General features: G+C 36.8%; 1 pseudogene; it reads left to right on the forward strand.

The window, feature by feature from the left end:
• Positions 1 to 3,309: 3,309 nt before the first annotated feature.
• Positions 3,310 to 3,837, forward strand: LOC102480337 (AN1-type zinc finger protein 2A-like; annotated as a pseudogene).
• Positions 3,838 to 14,308: the final 10,471 nt, after the last annotated feature.

A 14,308-nucleotide genomic window follows, 5' to 3' on the forward strand; every position in this document is an offset into this window, starting at 1 on the left:
TTTCCCTTTTCAGGTCTCAGAGCTGTTGGTGAGAATGTTGTTTCACTAGACTATCTCTCTCCCTCTCTTTCTGTCATTTAATGGTTATATCAATCAAATAAGATACTTTAGTTAACAGGCTTTATAAAGTGACTGGCACAAATTAGGCCCTCAGTAAATAGTTGTTATTTTCAGTGCTTTTATTATTGTCATTAAAATTTAGAGAAACTAGAAGCAATGCAGAGTTGAAAGTGAGGACATGAGAATAGAGCCTGTGAAGGACAAAAACTTATAGTCACGGAGAAAATAATATAGTGATATTACACATGTTTGGTTTAACTATTGTGATCTACCACTAATAGATTTACTACCTCACCTTTTTGGTGTCAGAAAATGGCAACTCATGAGTGCTAACTCTTCTCCATCTGTTTGCCCTTTCCAAGTAAGTGAGGTCATAAATGTATTAATTTTATTTTTTTTGTGGGACTGCTAGTAGTTTTATTGGTGACATTTAGATTTAGATAGTGAAAGCTGAATTGCAAAGCAAAAACAAAATTGTATGATTGGAACAGCAATATGCCCACTGATAAAATTGTGGAAAACATTTAACATAAACCTGTTGAGCATCCCTATCTTTGTAAAATTATTCAGATGATGGGATATTTTCAAAAGATATGCAGAAAAGGCTTATTCAGACATCACAGTGAACATGAGCAAAATCTAACAACCTGACCAAAGGAAGAATTCAGAATCTTGTGTCATTGTCAAAGGGCCTAATATTCTTAGTTTCCATTATAGCAATAATTTAAGTGCTAAATAATATTTACCTATTAATGTTAGTGTTGTGTATACATTTTACTGTTGACTTTCTAAAATTTTAGGTCATTACAGCACTGCATTGTTTTGACTATAACATCAATATAATTTATAATATTATCACTTAGCCTCAAAGGTAACAATTTCTTAGTTTTCCTCAAAGTATTGACATCATTTTATAAATTTGACTTGAAAGGTAACCTAAATCTCTGAAGGGACTTTTATTGGGTCTTTGGAAAAGCCATGATGCATTTTCACTTGGAAAAAATATGTCACGACTTTCCTGACAACCTAATATTTAGTTTTAGGTCGATGATCTTGCCATACTTGGTTTAAAAAATATAGCTCATCATTTATTTGCTATAGAAACTAAGCTAGGAGTGTATATATTAAAGGCAATGTTTTTTTTTTTTTCCTTTCATTTAGTTTTCTGGAAGTATCTAATGAAATTTGTAGCCTTTAAATAATTTCCTGATTGTTTCTAGCTTGAATAAGAGTCTAGAATATTAAAGTACTTATATGAGAAACTCTTAAGATTTCCATTTGGTATGATGCTTTAATGTACCCTTGACTAATATGTACTCACAGTACATTTTTCTAACTTTAAAATAAAGATTTTGTAGAATTATGAAGACCAGTGTGTAATGATACTGTAAGCCTATTGTAAAACAATAGGCTTGTTTTATTTGAGAGCATGCAACGCTGCACATGAGATAGAAAAATAAACAAACACACACACACACATACACACACAGAGAGAGAGAGAGAGAGAGAGAGAGGGAGAGAGGATGAGAACTTAGACCAGAGTTCACATTTTATTTGATGTATAAAGGAAATGGACACCTGTCCAAATGGCAAAGAATAAAAATACATAAAATAAGTGTCGGCAGGGTTTGGTGAAAGGGGAACTCTCCTACACTGTTGGTGGGAATGGAAACTGGTTCAGGACTCTAGAAAACAATACAGAAGTTCCTCAAAGACCTACAGATAGAAAACTACCATATGATCCAACAATCCCACTCTTGGGTATCTACCCAAAGGACGGGAGATTGCTCAGCCAGAAAAGAGCTTGCACTTTGATGTTTATTGTGCCATTACTAACAATTGCTAAGACTTTGAAATAACCCAAATGTCCATGAACATATAGGTAGATTGAAAAAATTTGGCACATACACTTTATAGAATACTATTCAGCCATAAAAAAAAAAAAAAAAAAAAAAAAAAAACCCCGGGCATTTGAAAAAAAGAAGTCACATTGGGAAAAAAGCAACAAGACCCCGACATTTGATAGAAAGTAGTCACATATGGAAGATTTACTGCTGAGTGAAGCAAGCCAGGCTATGAAAGAAAGATATTGTATGTCTCTATTTAATATATACTGACTGTCTGCACTTTATGGTATAGACTGAAAGATTGGAGGGCATAAAAGCAGTGAAAATAGTGGTGGGTGCTGGAGACAGTGTGGAAGGGGGCGGTGGAAGAAGGGAAGAGTATGGAGGAAAAAGTCGGGTAGAAAAAAAGCAAGACATTTGTAGGACATAAAAATGGTTTATTACCTATTGATGACAACATATACAGTATTCTCAACTGGTCTGAGATGTATTTCATGTTGAGTAAATTCTTTTTATAAGCTAAATGATGTATAGTAATAGAATGTTTAATAATTGAAAAAAATTAATGATTTCCTTCCCTTTCAAAATACTGTGTAATTTATTATATCATTTTCCCCATATTTAATTATATCTCATTTATTTTTATTTGAGTATTCTTTGTGTGAATAATTTATTGTTATAATTATAAAAAAAGGAAAATGAAATTAGTAAATAAAGAAAGAGCTAAGGAAAGTGGACAAACATAAGTTCAAGTCAAATAGGTTTTGAGGAAGAAGGCAGTAAGATGAACAAAGGTCATGACAAAGAACTCAAAAAGATCATTGCTTTAGTCAATCACAAAATCTAGGTAATCTCTTAGCATTTAGTTCTTAACAGTGAAGAGAACATCCTTGCCAAAGAATAAGTAGTATGTGTACTCTCAGGATGCTAATACTGGGAGCTTTGTTCATGATAGCTGACTGATAGAATGTAATAAACTTAATATTTTGGCTCCCCCATAGTAGTTTATTGCTTTATCTTGGGTCTCGTAATAAAAAGATTGAAACTAAACAGAGTAAACTCCTCAGCTAGGTTATCATATTTAATTTCTAGATAGTTTAAAAAGCAAGCAGAGAATTGGCAAGATACTATCTAGGGATGAATAGCTAGGAATCGACTAAAGGACGAAGGCAGGGTACTAGTAAAAAGAAAATGCTTAGGCAGGCTTCTTTTGTGGGAGCAGATGGGTGTCGCTGGTGTCATCCTTCCTTTGCCTCACTCCCTACTGCATGGCTGGTTACACAGAGGGAAACATGCTCTTCCATCTTCACCACTTTTCACTGTTCCTTGGAGCAGCCTGGGCCCCCTGCCGAAAGCCAGGTGAAATTGACGTGCCATCTGTGTTTCTGACACTGTTTTCATAATGAAATTTTCTGATTTGGGGAAGCATTGTTCAGGAAAAACTTGCAAGGACCTAAATTTTCTTCCACTAAAATGTGATGCATGTAAACAAGATTTCCATAAAGATCACTTGACATATGCTGTACATGAGTGTCCTTTTGCATTCAAGAAGGATGTCCAGGTCCAAGTATCCCCACAGGGACCCGTTTGTAACACCCAATCCAGTAAGGAAGGGAGAGATACCAGGTGTGGTGGTTCGTGAGAGCACAATGACAGACTATAACTACCATCCTGGGAAGAAGAAGATTTTATATACCAATCTTTGAAGGAGAGAATGCAGGAATAAAGAGGCTGCAGGTGGCTTGTGCCGTGTGGTGGCAACTTCTGTATTCAGCATAGACATCCTCTGGACCGCAATTGCAAATACAAGAGTTGCCCCACCAGCCAAGCTGGATATTCATCAATGACAACATTTGAGTCAGACTGCTGGGAGCTGTGGGTTCTGTCTGCCAGTTGGTTGGCCCAGCAACTCAGGTGGAAAGTACAATGATAATACGACTATTGTTCACGCTGGTCTATTAGCTTATTTTTGTGTAGCATTCTAAGTGTATAGCCAACTTTTATGCTCTAATACTTTCATACTTCTCATGGTAGACAGTTTGAAAGTTTACTAAAACTTTTCCAATAAAAGATAAAAATTATTTGGTAAAATAACAATAGGAGAGATAGTAAATGATGGTCTTAGGTGGAATAAGTTATTACAACAATGATGTAAAGTGACTTAAAGTTTAAAGAGCAAAGGAGCTGAGTTGGGGCTTTCCCCTGGATGGAGTCAGTCAGGGACCTAGTCTTCTGGAAGTTTCTGTCACTTAGACACCACATGGCTAACCCCAGCTCTGTCTTTACCTTGTGGCTTCTATGATGTGGTGTTGAGCCCAGAGAGGGGGAAAGACCTCTCTTGCCTTGAGAAGTGTACTTGTCTAGAGGTGGCTTGCAGTCCTCTACTCGCATCCCCTAGAATAACCAGGGGGTCACTCCTGACTCAGAAGAGGCTGGGACTCTGTGAAAGAAGGACACATGTTTTGATGGTCTTAACTGCTGTTCCTGCCACAGCTGACTTCTTAAAATATCCACTGGACAACCTGTGAGACAGCTTTTTTGTACCTGAACACAATTTCAACACCAGGAAGACAATGTCACAATGTGCCAGCTATTTAAGACAAAACTCTGTTTTCAAAGTAATAGAAACTTCTAGAAGTGATTTAAAACTATAGTAGCAGAGAGCTTTCTTGAGCACTGGAGATTATAGAGGAGTTGGATGTTAAAATTATGAAGAACAGAAAACCAAAACTGGGGTGTGGAGCAAGAGATAAGATAGTCTTCACAAAAGAGATGAATAACAAGTATCCCTTCCATGGCCCAACATTCTGCCTACTGCTGGCTGTGACATCATACAGTGGTGAGTACATATGAACACTGATAATTAAACACTGGAATTAGTTTTATACTCACAGCCTTGACACATGTCAAGGGTGCTCATATTTTCCAGACCTTAGGTGTCAGGAGGTGAGGTGAGTCAGGTCATCTGAGTCAAATCCTGATCTCAACCACCTTGGTAATCCAGCCATACTTTCTAAACATCCCATCGAGATAGTTTACCGTGCCTGGATTAACAAAAATCGAAGTAAGAATCTTTTAGTTCCTGGCTTGATAGCCTTGAAATATATTGGGGCAGGGATTTGTACCACTTTCCTTTCTACAAGTAGCTGATCAAAACTACTGCGTTGTCTTATGTTATGGTGGTACTCAAGCTTTAACGTGCATCAAAATACTCTGTGGGCTGGGAACCAGCAGTTAGTGTAATGGCTATGTCGCTGGACTCCCACGTAGTCGACCGCGGTTCGTGTCCCGGACCCGGTGGCTTAAAACTCATGTCGGGCGCGTGTGCGTGCGTGCCCAAGATCCCGAGAGGAGAAGGGATTGCGGCGTGACCATCCCCCCTGGGAGGTGATTTCTCGCTTTCTGTCTCTGTGTCTCTCTCTGTCTGTCTGGCGAGCACACGTGCCCTACAGTGAAAATCTCTCCAAAAAAAATACTCTGTGGGCTCTGAGAGAGTGCTAGGCCCCATACCCAGGTTTTCTGGTTCTGTAGTCTGGGGCAGACTCTTGAAAACTTGTACCTAGAGCAAGTTCCCCAGTGATAGTGCTAGTCTGTGGACCGGGTAGGACAAACCACTTTCTGCATCTCCGCTCTCCTGTAAGCAGCCGTAAGCCACATGTGCAGCACACTTGAAGTGTAGCCAGCACAACAGAACTTTTAATTTTGTTTAATTTATTTAAGTTTAAAGACTAACTCTGTTCCATTATCAGAAAAACATATTAAGTATGTCAAGAATTTAGGTATGTGAATCTTTTTTTTTTGTCAACTAAAAATTTTGTGAAATCTAAATACAGACAAGGCACTTCTGGTGAAAATTTGTTGTCAAAATTGAGAAAAGCACACTAGGCTTTGAAGACAGTTCCTCCTGCACACAGTGTAAATTATGATTGTTAAAAATAGTTTAAATAAAAAATATAGTTTATATGTTTACATGGGGTTCTTTTTAGATATGATATATTAAAATAAAAGACAATCATGTTTCAAAGAAGCAAATGGTTCATGATGCAAACCAGGGAAGGAATAGTTCCAAATGGCCCTAGTATGGTCCTAGTACTAGAAAAAGGGATAACGTTTGAATGAAGAGTTAGAGAACAAATGGAGGAGCTATTGCAAGGAAAGACAATTCAAAAGAAGAATGGCTGCTGGGAGAAGGTTGCCGAATACTAGTAGAAACAAAATTATGTTTATTATTCCTCACAGTCTCATGTATTGCATTTTTTTCTGTCTTATTTTTCTCATTAATTTAACAAAGATTCTTTTAACCTCTATAATAGATAATTCTGATTTGATTAAACCATGATTACTTAATTTATAAAATATCTCTTGTTTGAAGTCTGCTAAGAAAGTTGTACATATATCTAGAATCCACTGGTATCTACTAATTTTAGGGACTATTTTTTCTTCTTGGGAAAATTTAAAAAACAGATCTGATGTCTTACATTTCTGTTACAACAGTTGAATTATGAGAAGCAGAAATAAGGTGATATGTTGAATGTTAGCACCATATTTCATACAATGCCAGAGATAATTTTACTTGCCAAATTAATTCAGTTGGGTGTGTTAAGAATTCTACCTCATAGATGATAAACAGGAGGACGTGCCATAAACAAAAGATAATGATAAACGGAATGTATCAAGAGGGAGGTGTGGAGGTGCCAAATGAAATGTCACTAGCATCAGTGCTAACCAGACTGACTTGACAACTTCACGGTCTAGTTCATGAAGGGAACAGTACAGTGAGTGGAATTAACAAGTGTCCGAGAGTGTCTTTCCTGTGACACATGGATGGCTAAGGACACATAACCAGAGGAGCAGAGGAGATTCATAATCACAGAAGGACCCAGTTTCTTTATTCTTCACAGAAAAGAAAAGAGAAATCATTCCAAAAGGAAAATAAAAGAAATTGTACTTCAGTAGTAAATCTTTAATACAGACTGAAAACATGTGATACAAATAAATGTATGTGAAATGCTTCATAGAGGTCCGGCATATACCAAACACCCAAAACATGTTACATAGTTACATTATTTTAGTCAAAATGTCATTGTACTGTTGGGAACAAAATTATATATGATTTAAATAAAAGAACATAAGATTTTTTTTCCTTCTTGTTTTCCCACGTCTTATCTAGCCATACCTAATTAAGAGGGTCAAGGTTGCTAAGATAAGTTATAACATGTAGCCTGTTTCAATATCATACATTTTGAAAAGGGAGAGGCTTTAAGTCTTTATTAAGAAGCATTGTGATATTATACACACACATATATTTCATCATTATTTAACAAATATTTACTGTGATTTAAATTGTGGATAGAGCACGATGTGGATTGTCCCCCACTCTCAGAGAACTTAGACTCTCAGAAAGCAGAGAACCTTGATTGTGAATTCCAGTCCTATTGCTGTATTGGGTAAATGTTAGCCAGATACTGAAACTTAATAGGTTTATTAGGTTTTTGGTGTGTGTGCATTCTTCTCTATACATGAAGTAGGGATAAGAATATTTTGACTATATATAGAGTTGTTGTAAAGATTTAATAAATTAAAATACATTATACTTGGCTTCATATTTATCATATAGCAGACATCTGTTTGTTTTCTTTTCAAATGCAGTTATCAGTAAATAATATGGCATCAATAAATTACAAATTCCATGAACATAAAAGAATCAAGTAAAATCTTCACTGTTTTAATAACAATTACAGTGACAAACTGTTGTGTAGCGGTTTTGTTTTGTTAACATGGGACTAATATTTTGGAATGGGAATTTAGTAGGTAATGAAATTCTTAGGTAAGTAAACTTTAAGGCAAATAATTATTCATAAGTAGTGATGACTTCAGCTATTGAAATCTCTACAGTCATGTAGGAAAGATGTTCCTCAATTATATTGTAGTATGAATTTTTTAATCTTTTTAAAAAATCATGCTATTTATAGTAGTGTAACCTTCTATATAACTTCCTCTATCCTTAGGTTTTTATCAAAATTGTTCTCATTTACAAATATTTGGGCTAAGAGCAGACTATATTCTCAAGAACTAAGAGATGATAAACATTGCACTAGGAACAGAAATTGTTTCCTTGGTCTTGCATAATGCCATAATGTCAGTGTTCAAGTTCTACCTCATTTACTCAGTGCAGGTACCTTCCAGAAAGCAATGTTTCCTAAACAAAGAGCTATACAAATTATCCTTAATGTAAAGCACATAGCTATTTTCTATTGTCTTTTTTTTTTTTTTTTTTTGTAGAGTTTTTTGCTATAGGGCACGTGCATTGCCAGACAGGCAGAGAGAGACAGAGAGACAGAAAGCAAGAAATCAACCCTCCCCCCCAGGGGGGATGGCCACGCTGCAATCCCTTCTCTTCCATTCTCCTCTCAGGATCTTGGGTATGCACGCACACACGCCGGTGTGAGTTTTAAGCCACTGAGGCTGGGACGCGAACCACGGTTGACTACATGGGAGTCCAATGACATAGCCATTACGCTAACTGCTGGTCCCTTTTTTTTTTTTTTTTTCCTGAGAGGTCTTTCTTTATAGGGAGTGTGTGCTTGCCAGAAAGAAAGAGAGAGACAGAGAGATAGAAAGCGAGATCACATTCCGGGGGGATGGCCATGCCATAATCCCTTCTCCTCTATTCTCCTCTTGGGATCTTGGACCACGCACACACACATGCCCGGCGTGAGTTTAAGCCATAGGGTCTGGGACTTGAATTGTGTTTGACTACATGGGAGTCTAGCAATATAGCCATTACGCCAACTGCTAGTCCTGATGATCTTTTATTTTTACTTTTCTCTTCAGTTCTATTTAAAATATAATGCTAAAATTCATGCGCCCGGCATGAATTTAAACCACCGGGTCTGGGACTCGAACCACGGTCGACTACATGGGAGTTCAGTGACATAGCCATTATGCTAACTGGTGGTCCCACATTTTATTTAATTAAAACATTTTTTTGAATGTATTTATTTTATGAGAGATGGCAAGGGAGGCCCAACATGGTCTTCATGCCACAATCCGCCTCTAGCTTCAGCCTGCCCTGATGGAGGGCATACATACGTGTGCACGCTTGTGTACAGAGAAACCTCTGTATGTAAACCCAAGACCTTCCCACATGGGCCCAGTAACGGAGTATTGTGTTATTACCATGCTGCTGCCTGGCCTTTAAAAAGCTAATATTTTAAATTGGCTGTACCCAAGGTAGAATTAAAAACTGCAGTGTGGAAACCAGTCAATTTAGAGTTTATTAGGTAAGGTCAGAAGCTTAAAATGAGGGGAAAAGAAAAGAAGATACATTGCCTATATTTATCTTCCATCTGCTCAGAAACTGTTTAGATTGCCAACATACTGATGCATCATTTACTTATAATAATATGTTAATCACAATAATGAGCAATCAATTTTCAGATGTTAAATGAACACTCAGAATAAGAAACCCTGTCATTTAGAAGGCCAGTTAATGAAAGCAAGGTGGAAAAATTGCTTGATTAGGCAATTGACTTTTTTAATACAAATGTTTGTGTCTCCATGAATTTAGAATATGCCAAACAATTGAGCTTCTTTATGCTGATTTTCAGTAAATTAAAATAATAAGTCTCTTTTTAGAGGGAACTTCGAGTACAGAGATTCATTGAGAACTTACTTTGTACATATTCAACTCTATGCGTTGGATGTAATTGGTCTCCTATGGTTTGTGAGAAATGGAGATTAGAATATTGCTAACATCAACTGACTAGATTTTAAAAAAAATGGCAGCACAGAGGTCAGCAGGTGGCATAATGGTTAAGGCTGACCATGGTTTGAGTCCTGGACTTGGCAGCTAGAAAGTCATACCGGGCACGTGTGTGTGTGTGCCCAAACTCCCAAGAGGAGAATGGAGGAGAAGGGATTGCAGCATGGCTGTCCTCCTAGGGGGTGATTTCTTACTTTCCTTCTCTCTGTCTGTCTCCAGCAAGCGCTTGGGCTTGAGAAATAATCAAAGATACAATTATACTATAAGAACCTATCTATAGAAGATTCACTCTAAGATACGTATATAGATGTAGATAGATAGGGTCTCATATCTATATAGTGTGTTATGCACTGTGTGTGTGTATATATACATATATATGTACATATACATGTGTGTGTGTATATATGTGTATATACACATATTTTTGTATCTCTTTTTTTTTAGAGGTATTTGTCATAGGGCACATGTGCTCACCAGAGAGAGAAAGAGAGACAGTGAAAGGGAAAGTGAGCAATCACTTCCTGTGGGGAAGAATGGCCACACTGAATCCCTTCTCCTCCATTCTTTTCCTGGAATCTTGGGCACGTGTGCACACATGCCCAGCATGATTTTCAAGTCTCCACGTCCAGGACTTGAAGTGTCATTGACCATGTGGGAATCCAGCAACATAATCACTATGTTACCTGATGGCCCCAATATTTCTGTATCTGAAAATGTCTCTTTTCTTTAAGAATATCTTGGCTACCCATTGTGGATGAAAAAGCCTTTATTTTTCTAAGTCCTTTCACATGCTAGGCTTTTCTTGCTTACAAATCATAACTAAATTACTTGTATATACAGTCCATGGTCCAGATGGAGCGGGAATTGCCAAACCATACTTCAGGAGTCAAATTCAACTTGCTACCTGTTTTTTCACAGCCTATGAGCTAAATATGATTTTTACCATTTAAAATGGTTGGAATAAATCAAATGAAGATCAATACTTGAGACATATGAAGATTATATGAAATTCAGAATTCAGTTTTCGCAGATGAAATTTATAAACTGCATACTGCTTTTCTGTTACGTTTCCAGGCTGGAGTAGTTAAGTCAGACATGGTCTGGGCTACAAAGATGAAAATCCACTACCTAAGCCTTATAATGTAGAAGTTTGTCAACCCCTTATGTAAAGGACAATGTAGAAAAGGGGGGAAGTGTAACACAAAACATCAAGTTCTATTCCCTGTTCTACCAGGAGGTGAGAGACACAGCAAAACAAATTTTCTACATCTTTCTTATTTATCTTAAAATTTCAAGATAATATTCAGTTTTATGTTTACTATAATTCTGCTCTAAGAATATTCAATTTTCAATTGGTTAATGTTCTGTATTTATTCAAAAATGAACCAGTATTTCTCAATGAAAAAATCACTCTGAATTCTGTTTAGTTATTTTGCATTCTGTTATAGAGGTGCTTCTATTTAAGAATAAATTATGGCACTGTTATAACACATTATACTACTTTACTGGCTAGGACATGCTTCCCTAGGTCTTTCATGTCAGATTGTCTAGCATGAGGTATTATATGCATTCTTACCTAGCATGCTCAGTGCATAAAATAATGGCTGTGTTCCACATATTCATTATAATGTTAATGATAGTCATAAATAACTAAGTGTTATTGTATACCATTTTGTTCTACTCCTGTTCTGAATACCTTATATGTTTTAACACATTCAGTCCTTACAATGATCCTGCAAACATGTACTGTTTTATCCTCATTTCACTAATGAGGAAATAGAAGCAGAACAAATTTCAAAAGTTGTTAGAACTCTGTTCAAACCCCTTTATTTCAAAACTTCATAAAGTCCAAGACTTCTGAAATCAAGCTTGAAATCACGTTGGAAGATTGTCATGAACAGAGCTTCACAATCTGGAACTGGCTAACCTCTTTTTTCTCCCTTTAATGTTACACTGGGATGCTGTGATTAGTGAGAATGTCTTCATGTTCACCTGTTCAGAAAGTGTTATGTTGTCACTCTGTTGGTGAAACCAACCAAAACTGCAGAGCAACCAAATGCCTTTGTTCTTTGGAACATTCAGAAAGGAGGCACCATCTGACATACTCCGGTGCACAGAGTTCTGAATGACGGGGAAATCAGCCTTTGTTAGTGATTCAATGATATCACACTGCTGATGGGAGTCTTTTGTGAAGAAGTTGACACTTCCTATATCTGAGTATAGTGAGACAATGTTGTGTTAGATAATTTATTTGTGTAATGTTTCATCCAAATAAAATATACATGGTTATGCAAACACTATATATGTTTAGAAGTCAGATACATTATGCATGGCTATTTATAGTAGAAGATTCAATGATTAGAATGTTTTTGTTTTCCTTGCCTCTAGTATTCCTTCAGCCTCCTTTCCTACCCTCAGCTCTACACAGGTGGCCAAACATTTGGATTTTCTTCTTTCAGAGAAAGCTGTGATGTAATGGTCAAAAATAGAAGATACTTGGGCCAGTAGGTGGCATAAAGGCTAAAGTGACTGGATCCCAAATAACTTCTGCATGATTTGATTTCTAGTCCCAGCAACTTAAAAATCTTGCCAAGTGTGTGAACTGTAGTGCCCAAAATCCCAAGAAGAGACTGGAAGAGAAGGAATTACAGCATGCAATCCCTCTGGGAAGTGATTTCTCATCCTTTCTCTCTCTCTCTCTCCCTATCGTTCTCCCTCTCTAGGAAGTACATGTGCCCTATAGCAAAAAAGCTAATTAAAAAAAAAAAAAAGATACTCAAATAGCAGACTTAAAAAAAAATGTAAGAGAAAGATGAGCCCTTTGATTAGAGACAATGTATTGAAAACTTCCTGGGAAAGGAGACCATGGAATCTGGAAGTTTTCCTAGTGTAGATTCTCATTTCTCTGTAGCAATTCCAGGAGGTGTCAGGAGCTCTGAGAAAATTAGTTTAATTCTAGGTAGCCCCAGGTGGTTTATTTTTTAAATTTATTATTTTCATTTAATCACTATACATCTTTACAGTGTCCAGCATGGCTTGTCCCAGCATGAATACAGTGCATAGCAGTCAAGACAAAGACATTACCATATACATTATCATCAGCAAATAACTTTTCATTTTTGTGTCTATTAACTGCTTTTTTTTTTGTTTCCCTCCCTCTCTCCCTCTATTACCCACCCCCATGTTATCCCTATCCTTTCTATCTCTAGTATCTACAGTTTTCCTCACTGCTAGTATACCTTCCAACCCTTCAGTTTCTGCTATAGAGTGCAGACATTAGGTATATATTGAGTGGGGACATACCAAGTCTTTCTTTCACAGGCTTTTAACCTCAGCCAAGACATCTAGTCATCTAGTATGAACTAGGAACAACTCAGCTCTTGGAAATCTAGGAGCCATCTTTGCTCAGATAATGGGAATATTAGTGGTACCTGTGATTACTGACCACTGAGACCTTTCTTCCTTTTATCAAGCACTACTAAGGCTGCCCTGGTTTTGGGACAACCTTAAGAAGGAAGTAGACCCCTAGTTAACTCCGTTTTCCTCTGTTAAAGCAGATAAAGTTATATTTAGACTGGATTTGATTTAAATGAAATAAATAAATGTGACATCTCTTGCACACTTGAGGTTATGGGCTAAAATTTATAGCCACTACTATATGTAAAACAAATACTTTTCCTTAATATCCCCAACTACGTACCTTTATGTCTTTCTTTTTTTGAGTCACATAAAACTATGCCTAAACAAGAATGAAAAGGATTGTCAAATCAACAACCATATAAACTCTTATTTTAATTTCTAATTATGTTACATAAAATGTGGTATATTGGCTTCACATAAAAGAGCAACAGCTGGGCCAGTAATCTAGTGCAGTGGTTAAGTGCTGTGTATAGGGAGCTAGATCCTACAGATCAAAAACGCTCTAGGCACTTGCATGGGAACGCCTAAAATCCTGAGGGGATGGAGTATTGGAGGAAAAAGTATCACAGCATGATCTCAGCCCACTGGGGGTGCTTTATATTTTTCTCTCTTTTCCCTGCATGTGACATGTGCCTATACATGCCCTGTGGCAATTATAACATAAAAAATAAAGAGCATAAGTACATTCCTCAATTACAATATTTTACATGTATTTCTGTTAGTTTCAGATGCTTCTCCTGAGGCCTTTATTCTGGCCCATTGTTGTGTTTGTTTCTGCTTTGTTTGTTTTTCCTCAATATGGATGAAGATCCAGGACTCTAGGTTCTTAATCTGTTTTCCTGACCAAATCCTCAGATAGCCTTTGGCAGTCATTTAATCTCCGCCCACCAAAAAGCACAGTGACAAATAAATTCCCCATAAAATACCTAATAAGACTGCTCAGAGAGCATTTGATATTTCTATTTAATTACTATTGGTGAAGAATTTGAGATTCTCAAATGAAAAGTTTTATTGCAGGGCAATATACTATGATTTAATTTGGAAATATTATTCTGCTTTGTTCTGCTTTCAGAAGGATGTCTGGAAACAACACTTTATATTAAATAACCCTCTTTGTAAAGTAAATGACAGCAGTTGCAAATAAAAGTGGCATATTATAGATTCTATTCAGAAGAGGCCAAATGGCCAATTCTATAAGAAATAGAGAATTTTAACT

This window comes from Tupaia chinensis, unplaced genomic scaffold, assembly GCF_000334495.1.
Source record: "Tupaia chinensis unplaced genomic scaffold, TupChi_1.0 Scaffold000622_1, whole genome shotgun sequence".
Taxonomy (NCBI): Eukaryota; Metazoa; Chordata; class Mammalia; order Scandentia; family Tupaiidae; genus Tupaia; species Tupaia belangeri.